The sequence below is a fragment of the Arvicanthis niloticus genome, chromosome 18 (assembly GCF_011762505.2).
Source record: "Arvicanthis niloticus isolate mArvNil1 chromosome 18, mArvNil1.pat.X, whole genome shotgun sequence".
NCBI classification, from domain to species: Eukaryota; Metazoa; Chordata; class Mammalia; order Rodentia; family Muridae; genus Arvicanthis; species Arvicanthis niloticus.
In genome coordinates, this window is record NC_047675.1 from 29717933 (window position 1) to 29729949 (window position 12017).

At 40.0% G+C, this 12017-nt stretch overlaps 1 long non-coding RNA gene across 1 annotated transcript in view; it reads right to left on the minus strand.

Moving 5' to 3' along the window:
• The window catches only part of LOC117722923 (uncharacterized), a 56262-nt gene extending 44245 nt beyond the window's left edge, over window positions 1-12017 (minus strand). Inside the window, exon 1 of the long non-coding RNA XR_013104746.1 lies at window positions 11688-12017. This is a non-coding gene — a long non-coding RNA (uncharacterized LOC117722923). The remainder of the gene's footprint in view (window positions 1-11687) is intronic.

A 12017-nucleotide genomic window follows, 5' to 3' on the forward strand; every position in this document is an offset into this window, starting at 1 on the left:
GGGAATCAGTCTGTGAGCAAGCATCCTTAGGGCGGTGACTTTACTGCCTTTGCCTCGTAGCTTCTATGAGGAGAGCAGCTGCAGCCCACCACATTCTCACCACCACAAAGTTCTCCCATACCACAGGCCCAGCAACAGTGGTGCTGATCATCATGGACTGACACCTCTGAAGCACAGCTGTGGTCTAAAATCAATTCTCCCTGTATCTGCCAGGCATTTGTCAAAGCAGCAAAGAGCCTGACCAGGACATAAGCGAAAAACAAGACCCAAGTTCTCAAAGTCTCAAAGTCACACGAGGCAGGGTTGAGCAACTACTGAGACTGTGCAGGAAGATGTCTACATTACACCTTCTCCTTGAGGTTAAGTGTAGTGGTATTTTCAAAAGACATGTTGCGTGACTATGAAATTATTAAACACTCTTTCACACATCAGTATACATAAACATTACCACTAACAGGATAAGACTATTACTAACTACCTCTCTCGGCACTTGTACCTACCTAAACATCAGGTCTAGATAATGTAATCATGTGCATTCCTTTATTCATTTACATAAGCATTTATGAAGTGTCTCCTATGCACTCGATGCTCCACCAGTTGCTAGAGATATAATGTAAAACCCACAAGGTTTAGGGCCATATTAGGTAGATGGGAACCAATCAGAACCAACTAGGTGTTAATCAAGGAAGACTGTCCCCTGCAGGGGATTTGAGCTACAAGGAAGAAAATACCTGCATCAATCCTTTGCCCCAGGTCTCCAAGGATGACACTGCTCATAACAGATAATTATTAAATTAAAAGAAGCAGGAGACTGGGGACAAAAAATGAAAGCAGTAACCACAGGGCAGTGTGGGAGTGAATGCTTATAAGAGGGGCAGACCCAGGCAAAGTCCTCTTGGGTGGGGAGCCAGCAGTGTCAAGGAAGGTGAAACTGTTAAGGAGAAGGGGAGATGGTTTTAAGCTGGTGGCAAGACCTAGAGTCAAAGGCTTAATTAAGAAAGCAGCGATTTTAGGTTCACACAAATAAGCAAGCAGAATCCCCTCGGCCCCTCCCAATCACTGCCGAGTAATTGCTTTAAAGCTGTGGTTTTCTCTGCTTGGATGATCCTTAAATACATGTTGATAAAAGGAATGAAGACACAGGGGAGTGGAGATCAGGCTGCGCCTGACAGGGAGCTGTCTGTGGCTCCATGTGACCAGAGCAGGTGGGCATCTACCTGCTCAGTTTCTCTTGGCCTTCTCACCAACCCAGTGTGCCCGAGGATGGGACTGGGGCTCAGGGTGGGAGTCCAATCAGATGAAGCCTACATTTCTTCTGGTCTCAGGATCATAAGGTCCAGTTCTAAACTTTCATTTAGAACCAAATTCACTGTAGGCCAAACGCCAGTGCCACCCACCATTGATTCACTACCCATTTGATTGAAACTGAGTGCAGTACAAAAGAAAACCCTTGAACTCTTTTTCTCATAAATTAAAAGTAAAATTTTGTGGCTGGGGATATAGCTCAATGGTAGCTAACTTACATAGCATTCACAAGGCCCGGAATTTGATCCCAACACTACCAATTAAAAGATTTTCGTAATACCTCTGATTCTGTGAGAGTTAAGGTAAAGAAGAGTCAAGCATCAAGACAGGAAAGAGTTCATTGTGTTTCTTCATAGACTACTAATGCCTACTCCAGGCAAATGTCTCACTATAAATAGTTCTTCAAGTTGTTAGCACACTGAGCGTCACCAAATACAAGTGCACCCTGGTCCTCCTCCCTGGAGTTTTTACTTTCCCTAAACTTACTTTTTCTAAAGTCCTTTGCATTCAGAGCTAATTCTTCTACTATTGTCACACCCAGCAGGGCATAACATACTTACCTCTCTTTCTACCACCTCACTATTCCCACAGGGCTGGATTCCTGTGAGAAGAGACAGCGAGCCTATTTCTTAAGCTGTTAGATCTATGCTGCCTGGCACACTGGAGACACTTCATGACTACTGTTTCAAATTCATTTTTGAGTCATTTTAGTCATGCCCCTACATGACCACTGGCTACCTGCATGACTTTGCATGCATCTTTTTCATTTTATCTGTAAATTGGACTCACAAATATGTACCATATTTAATCATCACAGGATACTAGGTATCTAGGACCCCTGTTGCCTAATACCAACCACCAAGATAGACAAGAAACTACAAAAAAAAAAAAAAAAAAAAAAAAAAGAAAGAAAGAAAGAAAAGAAAAGAAAGGAAAAAAGAAAAAGAAAACATGCCTATCTAGCATACAATGTGAAAACTATGATTAATAATACATGTCATATCCAAAACTTTTACCAAAAAAAAAGCATATTTTAGGTACTCTTTCTCTAATATAGTATGAATTAGCAATTAAGTAATTGTATAAGATGATAACTGGGTTAACAGGCATGACTATAAAATCGTCTCACCTTCTATCTGTATGTCAAAACATAAGGTTGTATGCTTTAACTATAAATAATAATTGGTATTCTGAAAATGTAAAAAAAAAATGGTGCAATGTTTTCAATCTCTTAGAACTTCTATTTTTACAGCTACTTCAAGAGTTCTCGACTCATTTGGCCCTTACATATACATGGCAATGGAAAATGTCAACAAAAAGGAAGAACTAAAATGAATTAAAAGGACTAAAATGAATTGAACTGGCTAAGATGTTCCTAACTCTTCACCATACTGTTGAAAATTTTGAGCAGATATTTTTCTAAACACTGACATGCCATATTGTTGACACAACATTTTAATGTAAATAAAAAAAATGCTTAGAAGACCTGAAAGATATGCTTGTTAGATCCTGACTGGTCTTTGAATTGTTGAATTTGTCCTATCCACCACCCCATCTCTATAATCATTTGACTCTTGAGCAATAAAGCAACCATGGTTATTACGAAGACTTTCCTCTAAGTTGCTGGCACCAATTCATTGAGTGTTGACATAGATCTATGAAAAGACAGGTCAAGTTTATTTCAGTGCTGTATGACCAGTAGCAACTATCAGATGGTAACCCAGCCTAGATTTGAACTACTAAGTGGAAATGTACACCTTGAAATTGGAGAATTCTATTGTCATCCTACCTGGAGGACAGACAGAGAACCTTCTCTCTCCTGCCATCTTTTGCTCCATTCTGACCTTCAGCTCACCCTGTACCATTTGAGTGAACTCCACTGAGTTCTAACTCAGTCCACCCATCCAGTACTAATCTTGTCCAGAAACTCCTAGAATACTATTTACCCAAATGACACCCATCAGGCCAAGGGTCAAAGTGATCTTCACTCCCTCGGGGCTCAATATCAGAGTTTTGTAAAATGAATGATTCTTGGCTTTTTCTGTGCTAAATGCTCCTTAAAATGTCTTCTGTTAAAATACAGACCTCATAGACTTTGTGTCTTATCTTCAGTTCCTTCTCCCTCAGAAGCTCACTACCCACCATCCTCTCTCTTTCTCTCTCTTATTTGTATTTCCTTTTTAAGCTACTCTGTCTGATAAATTAGGGCTATTAAGGGACAGTTTGTTATTCTGTCTCAGGTTACTATTCTGAGGGCTAAAATACTCATAAATATATGGATGCTTGGACTGTAAATAGATTTACTTTAGCCAGTGAAAATTTCATTTTCTCTAATACACATTTTTAAAGTCTCCTGCTGAAATTCTACACAGTACCTTTCCATGATCTTCTCGCCATCTCTCCCATTTTTATCCGATAAAAGCAAATCCATCGTGAATGTGCTTCCTCTTCTTTGCACGATAAATAACAGCCTGGGAAGGTGAACAACTCCCACAGCACAACAATGTCAAATTTAACCAATTCAGAGATTTATTGTTAAGCCTTCTTAGAATGGGATCCAAGAGTGCCTTCATGCCTATCAATGATCTCCTGGAATCTCCTGAGTTTGGACAAAGACACTCAAAGTCTAAGAGAAGAGAAAGCTGCATATGACTTCAGCACTCCTTGTTGGGTAGAGAGTGTTCTGGGATGCTTGCTACACAATGATGGCTTTCTTGAATACATTACAGGTTACATCTCTGGCCCTAGTTAAATAACTGAAGAAGACCCCTTTTACTCTAGAAATGCTCTGGTATGTATGATAAACTGTGTAGTCACTTCAGTATGAGAGACATAGTACTCCATATTGCCTTTCAAATCCCCATTCCTCACAAGATATTCATCTGGATAACTGAGCCTTCTTTCCCATCCATCCTCTACTCATCCTAGACAGAGGCAACATTTGCGATGTGGAATAAGAGGAGTCAAGAAGAGGAAGGAACAAAGATGACTTCATTGAAAAGAATATTCTTAGAAACAAGAGGTTAGTTTACACCATGGGGAAGGCATTCAACAAGAAGACATTCATAGATGGATGGATGAATGGATGGATAGATAGATAGATCCATAGATCAATCAATAGATAGATAGATAGATAGATAGATAGATAGATAGATAGATGAAAGATAGAGAGCAATAGATTAAAAAGTAGATAGAAAGACAGACAGACATGATTGAAAAATAAAGAAATATGTATTCATTCTTAGAACAATCTCCCAAACGAACTAACATTCTGTGGCTTCTCTTTCTGCACAATCACAATAGCCAGATTCTTTATAAGCAATGTAGTTTGGAGACAGAGATGGAGAGAGAGGGAGAGATAGACAGAGAGACAGTGGAATCACTAACGGATAAACATTTCTTATAGTTTGTGCTTTTCTAGGAACCATACTACCATGGTTGTTGAGGACTTGTACCATAAGGCTAGATGTGTTCATTGCTTCTGATATTCCTGAACTTCTATTTATAACCCAACCAGTGTTCCAGATGCTAATGACTCTTTCTTCCAGTTTTAAAGAAAACACCAAGTATCCCCAAAGTGATCTGGGGATCCAGCTTCTCCTAGTTTTGAGTGCAGGCAAATACCTTCATGTCTTTAAGTGAACTGGCTTGAGGACTTCAAAGCCAATGCTCTTGATTATTTCCTTTACTCCAAGATTCTCTGTGGCCAGCAACTGATTTACATCTGTGGAGCTTCTCTGATCATTTCCTCTCTTTTAGACACAAAGATGCCTCATGATAGGATCAACACATAAGTAACAGACCCCATTTTAAGTCTTATTTTGAACACCTGTTGCTTTGTGACTTATAGTAAGTTACTGAACCTCTCTGAGTCTTGGCTTATCTCCCCATGAAATAGGACTATTCACATGGCCACCAACTGTATATTTATATCCTTTCCTCTATCTCTAGAAATGTCTTCTTAGCACTTGGATGACATCCCCCTTCTGATACACTCTGTCGTGACTTAATGATACACCACTACTCATTGTGCTCAACTTATCATGATTTTTAACCTGTGGAAAAATATGAATTAAAACATAAGTATTACTTTCCTCAATATGCTTCTAAGCAATGAAAACAAAACAAAGAAACCCATGACCCTATGAAAATGGTAGCAGATGGTAATAGGCAAGAGGCATGAGCAGGATCTTGAGGCTAGAAAAATAAAAATGGCCAAAGAGAATGAGTGTTTGAGAAGCCAATGTGCTATTCAGCAGGAGCAGCTGCAAAGTCTGATGGCCTGAGATATTCTTCCACCTTCACAAAGCATACACACACTCACATACAAGGGGGAAGGGGTTGCGGGGGGATTGCTAGGGATGGTGTGGATGAATAGATGATAGATAGATGGATAGATAGATAAACAAATAGATAAATAGATAGGTATATAGATAGATAAATAGATGATAGACGGATGATAGAAAGATAGATAGAGATAGAGATAGATAGATAGATAGATAGATAGATAGATAGATAGATGGGTAGTGTGATAATTTGAATATGCTTGGCCTGGGGAGTGACACTTTTAGGAGGTATGGCCTAATTAAATTGTGTTTTTAATAGCAGGCAAGTTACAGTAAGCAATGATCAGACACAAGTGGTTCCTGGGGGGTTACCTCAGGATGTTGGGGTTACAGCTAACTCTAATTTCCTTTCCTTGCATATTCATATATTTTGAACTTAACTGGGAAAAACAGAAGGAAGGAAGAAGAGAATGCAGAAGAAGGAAAGGAAAGCACCAACTACTGCAAGATGAAGCTTCCTTTCTATTAAGCTTTCTGGTGGATGAGACACTAGTCCAGATGGGCCAGGGGACTTGGAGATGGGTAATTGACTTGTTCTGTGTGGCATCCAGTGTGGGTTTTTGCTCTGGTCCTAAATTCTCTGATCCTCAGTGTTCTTTGTAGGATGAAGATGAAAACTGCTGGACTGGCTTGCACACTGGGTTGCTGTGGCGATGAGAAAGGATGGTGTATGGGAAAGCACTCATCAAACTGCAAAGTGCTTGACAAGTCCTGGAGAGTGTAATTATTACATTCGTTAGTGTGATCATTCTCTCTTGCTCCATTATCCTCTGCTGGAGAGCTGCTTGTCGGGCGGTGAAGTGCACTCAGGGTTTCTACATACGCAAAGAGAAGTATATGAGGCTGTCCAGACCTGTTTCAACAGATCTGGCATCGAGATGTAACTGAATGGATACCAAAATACCCAATGGACACAGGAGGGAGGTATGTGTGGTCATAAGGGAATATTGCTGACAATGGGCAATCCAGGATAGAATGTAATTTGTCCACTGAGAGCTGTGTGACATCAGAGTACCACCTGCCTGAATCCCTTTCATTCACCTGTGAATGAGAAGTCACTCCACTCCTAAGTCTACTGGAGTCATTAGAGAGAATATGACTCATGTGTTATACCTTATGACTACTAATACACCAGCATGAACAATGCCATGTGGTATTAGTAGATAGATAGATAGATAGATAGATAGATAGATAGATAGATAGAGATAGAGATAGAGATAGAGATATACATACATTGTATATAAACAGCAAACCCTATAGAACACAGGTCCTCTCCAGGCTAACATAGAATATAGAAAATAGAGATTGTGTGAAAGATTTTCAGAATCACCTTTCAACTATCTCAGTATGCTCTTGTATATGTGAATGCTCATGAGCAGATGATGATGATGATGATGATGATGATGATGATGACGAGGATGATGATGATGATGATGATTATACTTTTGGACAGTGTCTCTCTTCATAAGCCTATCTGCTCTTGAACTCACTATATAGATCAGGCTGGCCCTCAATTCACAGATCCGCCTGTCTCTGCCTTCCAAGCGCTGAGGGTTTAAAAACATCTTTGAGCAATAACCCCTATTTTATTGATCCTCAAGATTCTTAAAACAAACATCATCCATGTTGACCTAAGGTAAAGCTGACTGCAAATGGTGGCTTGCTCTTAACCCTACCTCTCTGCTACAGAACTCTTGAGCCCTTTCATGTTGAAGGATACATAGCATCATTTACATTCCCTGCAAACCATATATCAGTCTTATTCATCTAGGTGTGCTACTGCTGGATATGCCTCACTCTCCCATCTTCTTTATTTTCATGAATTAATTTTATTAGTTTGTCCACCCCCATCTCTCCTTCTATTCTTTTACCTATTCATCCATTCATACACACATTCCCATTTGTTAGATATGGGAATTGAGGGTTAAGAAGATGAGCTGTCTTGCCTTAGGTCAAGGAGAGCTTAGACTTCAGGTTATAAATATTTAGGTTCAGAGTCTTCTGTCTTTCCACGGAATAAGACTTGCACCAGGCCCATTTTCTATAATCTCTAAGTGTACGTAAGAGAAGAGAAGGGATAAAGCCCTGTGAAGACAAGTAAAGCAGGCAAACACAGGAGGTAGGTTAGCCTGAGACTCTGCTGGCCCCTATACACACCCTGTCTTATAACAACACACTGCTCAACATAGCTCTCTTGCTTTCATGTATTCTGTATGCACATATCCCTCCAAACAATGCAGGCAACCAACTCAGATCCCTCTTGACCCCTTTCCTGCACCAGGTTATACATACTGCAGTCTCTGAACAATAATATACTTTCCTCCACTCATAATAACAAACAAAATTTAGAGACTTTCTACTCAATCATATTCCCAGTGTATCAAATTTGAAGAAAAGAGGGGTTGATCTTCTGTGAACTGATATTGGTGAATTCAGTCAAACAAACTTTGTCCCTCAAGTGAAATCTTAGGAAGAATTCCCTATGTACTGTTGAATGTCTATGCATAATTGTGTATGTAAATTATTAAAATCAGATATATTATGGGAAGGCACATTAGTAAAAATGGATATGTGACATGATTTATCAATCAAAATAGAGAACCTACCATACTATATCCCTTAGTAACCAGCCTCTCCTCTGAGATGCCTCAGAAAGAGACTTCAGGCTGTAGCCTTCTCACCCATGTGGTCCACAGCCACTCTTGACAATATGTCATCCCTGCACTATCACTTTCCTCTGAAAAAAGTTACCCTGCAAATTTTGCAGATTTCTGTGAGCCCTTACTTTAATTCTTAGGATAAGTGGCCAAGAGCCAGAAAAACACCTGGCTCAAACTGACCCCAATCACTGGCAATACAAGGACATCTGAGAGTCCTACAGATTGGAGGAGTTAGGTAAGAAGAGAAGAGTGTGGGCTCCACCAATCCCATGGATTGGTGAAGCCCGCCTATGAGTGTGTCTGTGACAAAGAACTGGAATCAACCTAGTTGTCTGTCTGCACATGAATGGATAATAAAACTTTGGTTCTATGTATATGAATACTATTTAGCTCTAAAGAAAACTGAAGCTTAAAAATTGTAGACAAATGGATAGACTTATTATGTATACCATTAAGTGAGGTCACACACTCTTAGATAGAAATTGCATATTCTCATCTGGAGGATCAAGCCAATTATATGTGTGTGTGTGTGTGTGTGTGTGTGTGTGTGTGTGTGTGTACAAATGAATAGATCTGTGGAAACAGTATAGCTTGAAGAATAGAGAACAAGAAAGGCTAAATACGGGGGTGGGGTAGAAGGACAGAATGCAGGCAATGGACACACAAACATACAAATGCACATATGTATGTGGGGGGGTGGACTAATTGTTTTTTTTTTTTTTTTTTTTTTTTTTGCTCTTTTAGACGTTATTCTGTTATGTATTTTTTTTGTTTGGGGTGGTACATAAACACATAAAACATGTTCAGTACTAAAAGTACTAATGTAATGCCTCACAGACTCATTTGGAATACCAATTCTAACTCTATATAAGTTCATTAAGTTGTATAGACTTTGTGTCTGGTTAATTTTGCTGCGTGATGTTTTTATTTATTTGAAAGGGTCTTTTTTAAAAAAATCAAAATTTAAAACTAAAAGCCTTTTTCCTTCTATTCTTTGTTTGTTTATTTATTTGTTAACTTATTTATTTTTGGAAAAAAAATTCCCAGGGGACTAGGGAGATCTATCTCAGGGAGTGTCTTTGATGAACTTTCTGGAGACAATTAGATCATAAGGGCTTTGACTAATTAATCATCAACAGGTTGTTGGTTCCTTGGCAGATTTATAACACAATAGCTATTAGTGAGAGGTGAAACCTATTCAAGGAGGCAAGCCACTGGAGGCAGGTCATTAGAGGTTTTAAGCAAGCCCTGGCAGCTTCCTGCATTTCCTTTTCTTCTGCTTCCTATCTCCCAAGGAGTTCCACCACTGCCCCAGTGCTCTGCCAATGTTCACAAAGGCAGAGGAACCAGGGGCTAACCTTTTGAAACTCTAAGTCAGAATAAAGAAAGCCTCCATGTAAGTTGCATCTGCCAGGTGCCTTTGTCAGAAAAAAAAAAAAAAAAAAACAAGAAAGCTGACTATCACAGCGATGATGATAACCTTGTGTCCAAGAGCTAGGAGAAAGCAAAGAACCAGCTTATATAAAGGGCTTGAGGATGCTCCTGGCCAGTGGGTCTTGAACTTTTTTCTCCCAACCCGAAACGGTCTGAATAAAAAGTTTGGGAGAGAGAACATTAGTGAACTCTGAGAAGAGAAAAACATGAATGAGAAGCAACATTACTATTGCTATTCATACTAATAATATAGCAGCAACAGCAACAACAAAAGAAAAAAACAAAAGCCTGTCCTGATCATAGGCACTTATGCTTCCTAATGGATTAGGAACTCTTCTTCATTTGTTAGCTGATGCTACATCAGCAGCCTCCCTCTGCGGTAAGCCCTGCACACATTTTCCTTTGCCCTTCATTCATTAACAAAAAAATAAAGTATTCCTCATTAAAAATTGTTCTGCCCTTCAAAGGGCACTGGGTCCAAGGATTTTAGCTGAGGACACGTGGAGCAAGAAAGCTTGACTAATTACGGTACTAATTACTTGAAGCATCTTCCATTTGACAATATAATCATGCCAAGTGAGGTGAAATATCTCAATTACTTAGGGAAAAAAATGGAGCAAGACCCCACCCTGCCTTTTCTGTTTTGGTTCTGCAGGCTGTACTATATACCTCCTTTTGGAATCACAGGTCACTTACCAAAATAATTGAGCCATACCCATGTGATACCCTGACAGGCCCTGTGATACTTTTAGTCTTTCTTCTAAGGACAGTTAGAAAGTAGGTGAAACCATGAGGCCTGCTCAGAGGAAATAAAATATCCAAGTCTCCACTTGAGCGTCATATTATCCTTGGGTAAAGTTCAATTCTCATTGGGGTGTGACTTCCAGCAGGATCTTTAAGAGTGTTCTAGGATCTGCAATGTGAAAGCAAACACCCATTCTTTCTTGTGGTCAGGGCTGGAGCACAGCACATTTGGAATGAATGTCATTTCTGAGGTGCCTCAGATTCAACAGATTACAGGATGCAGAAAGGAAGAGGCTTTTATTTTTTTAAAAAAAATCAAATGTAAGAGGGACAAAGGGATGGAATCTTCGCATGAAGCCATCAGAAAGCTTATAATAAAATGTCCCTGACTTTTTCCTCATCTTGGAAGAATCACACCTTTCCACAGGGGAAAATACCTGGCCTGAGGGGTGAACTGAGTTTGTGCTCAGTGAAGGTCAACAGCCACATAGGTATCACCTGGTGCTTTGTGCGAATTGCAGACTTCTGCTCTCCCTAAACAATAAAACATTCTAGAATGATCCTCCATGTACTCATGTGCACAAGAAAGTTTAGGAGCTCCTGAATATCCTACATCCATGATAAGCTTCCTTTGTACCTTTCTCAGAAGAATCTCAAGGCCACAGCACTACTGGCAGATTCACCTTCTTAACTAGCCCCATACCCAACATGCTGCCAAACAGATTTCTGCAGAAGCATCTGTCAGATCAAGTCACAGGCAGATGTAGCAAATATGTGCAATCTCTTATTGATTGGCGATACCTACCTGGTATATTGATTCGATAAATAATCATTAGACACCAGTTAAATAGACTTATATTATGGATTCAAGACCATCCTGGGCTTTATAGTGAGACCTGACAAAGAATGAATGAGAGAAAGAAAGGGGCAAATAGGGGAAAGAAAGGAGGGAAGGAAAGGGGGGGTGGAAGAATCGAATGAATAGGAAGGAGACACATCATCAATTCGTGACCTCCAGCACACAGATGTGCCCCTTTGTACCTTCATGAGTTTAGAAGACGATTTGGTAGCCAGGGGCTTACATTGGAAGCCTAGGAAATCAACTGACCTGCCTTCTAAACTCTATTCTCAGTTTTAGACCTCACCTCAGTTTTTTACATTTAAGATGAAAACTTCAACCACAGAAGGCTTTTCCTACCCTGATGTTCCTTTATCTCATCCATCTGTGATCCTTTGTGTATCCCATCCTATCTCGCATGTTCGTTCTTCATGTTCTCACAAAACCAGGTTTACAGCAAATCCAGCTTCACTTACAGCACAGCCCGTCTCTCCACAGTCTAGTGGTGCCTGCCTGCTGCAGGGGAAGGAGAAGGAGAGGGAAGGGTGGGAGATGTAGAAAGGAAAGCCTGCCAAGCACACTGGCCTAGAGCAGAGTCCCAGCCTTCCACCTCCTCTGGGCATCTGTTTCCAATGAAAGCTAAAGAAATTCCTCACCCTATTCCTGTGTTCTCTCATGGCTCTCCTGATC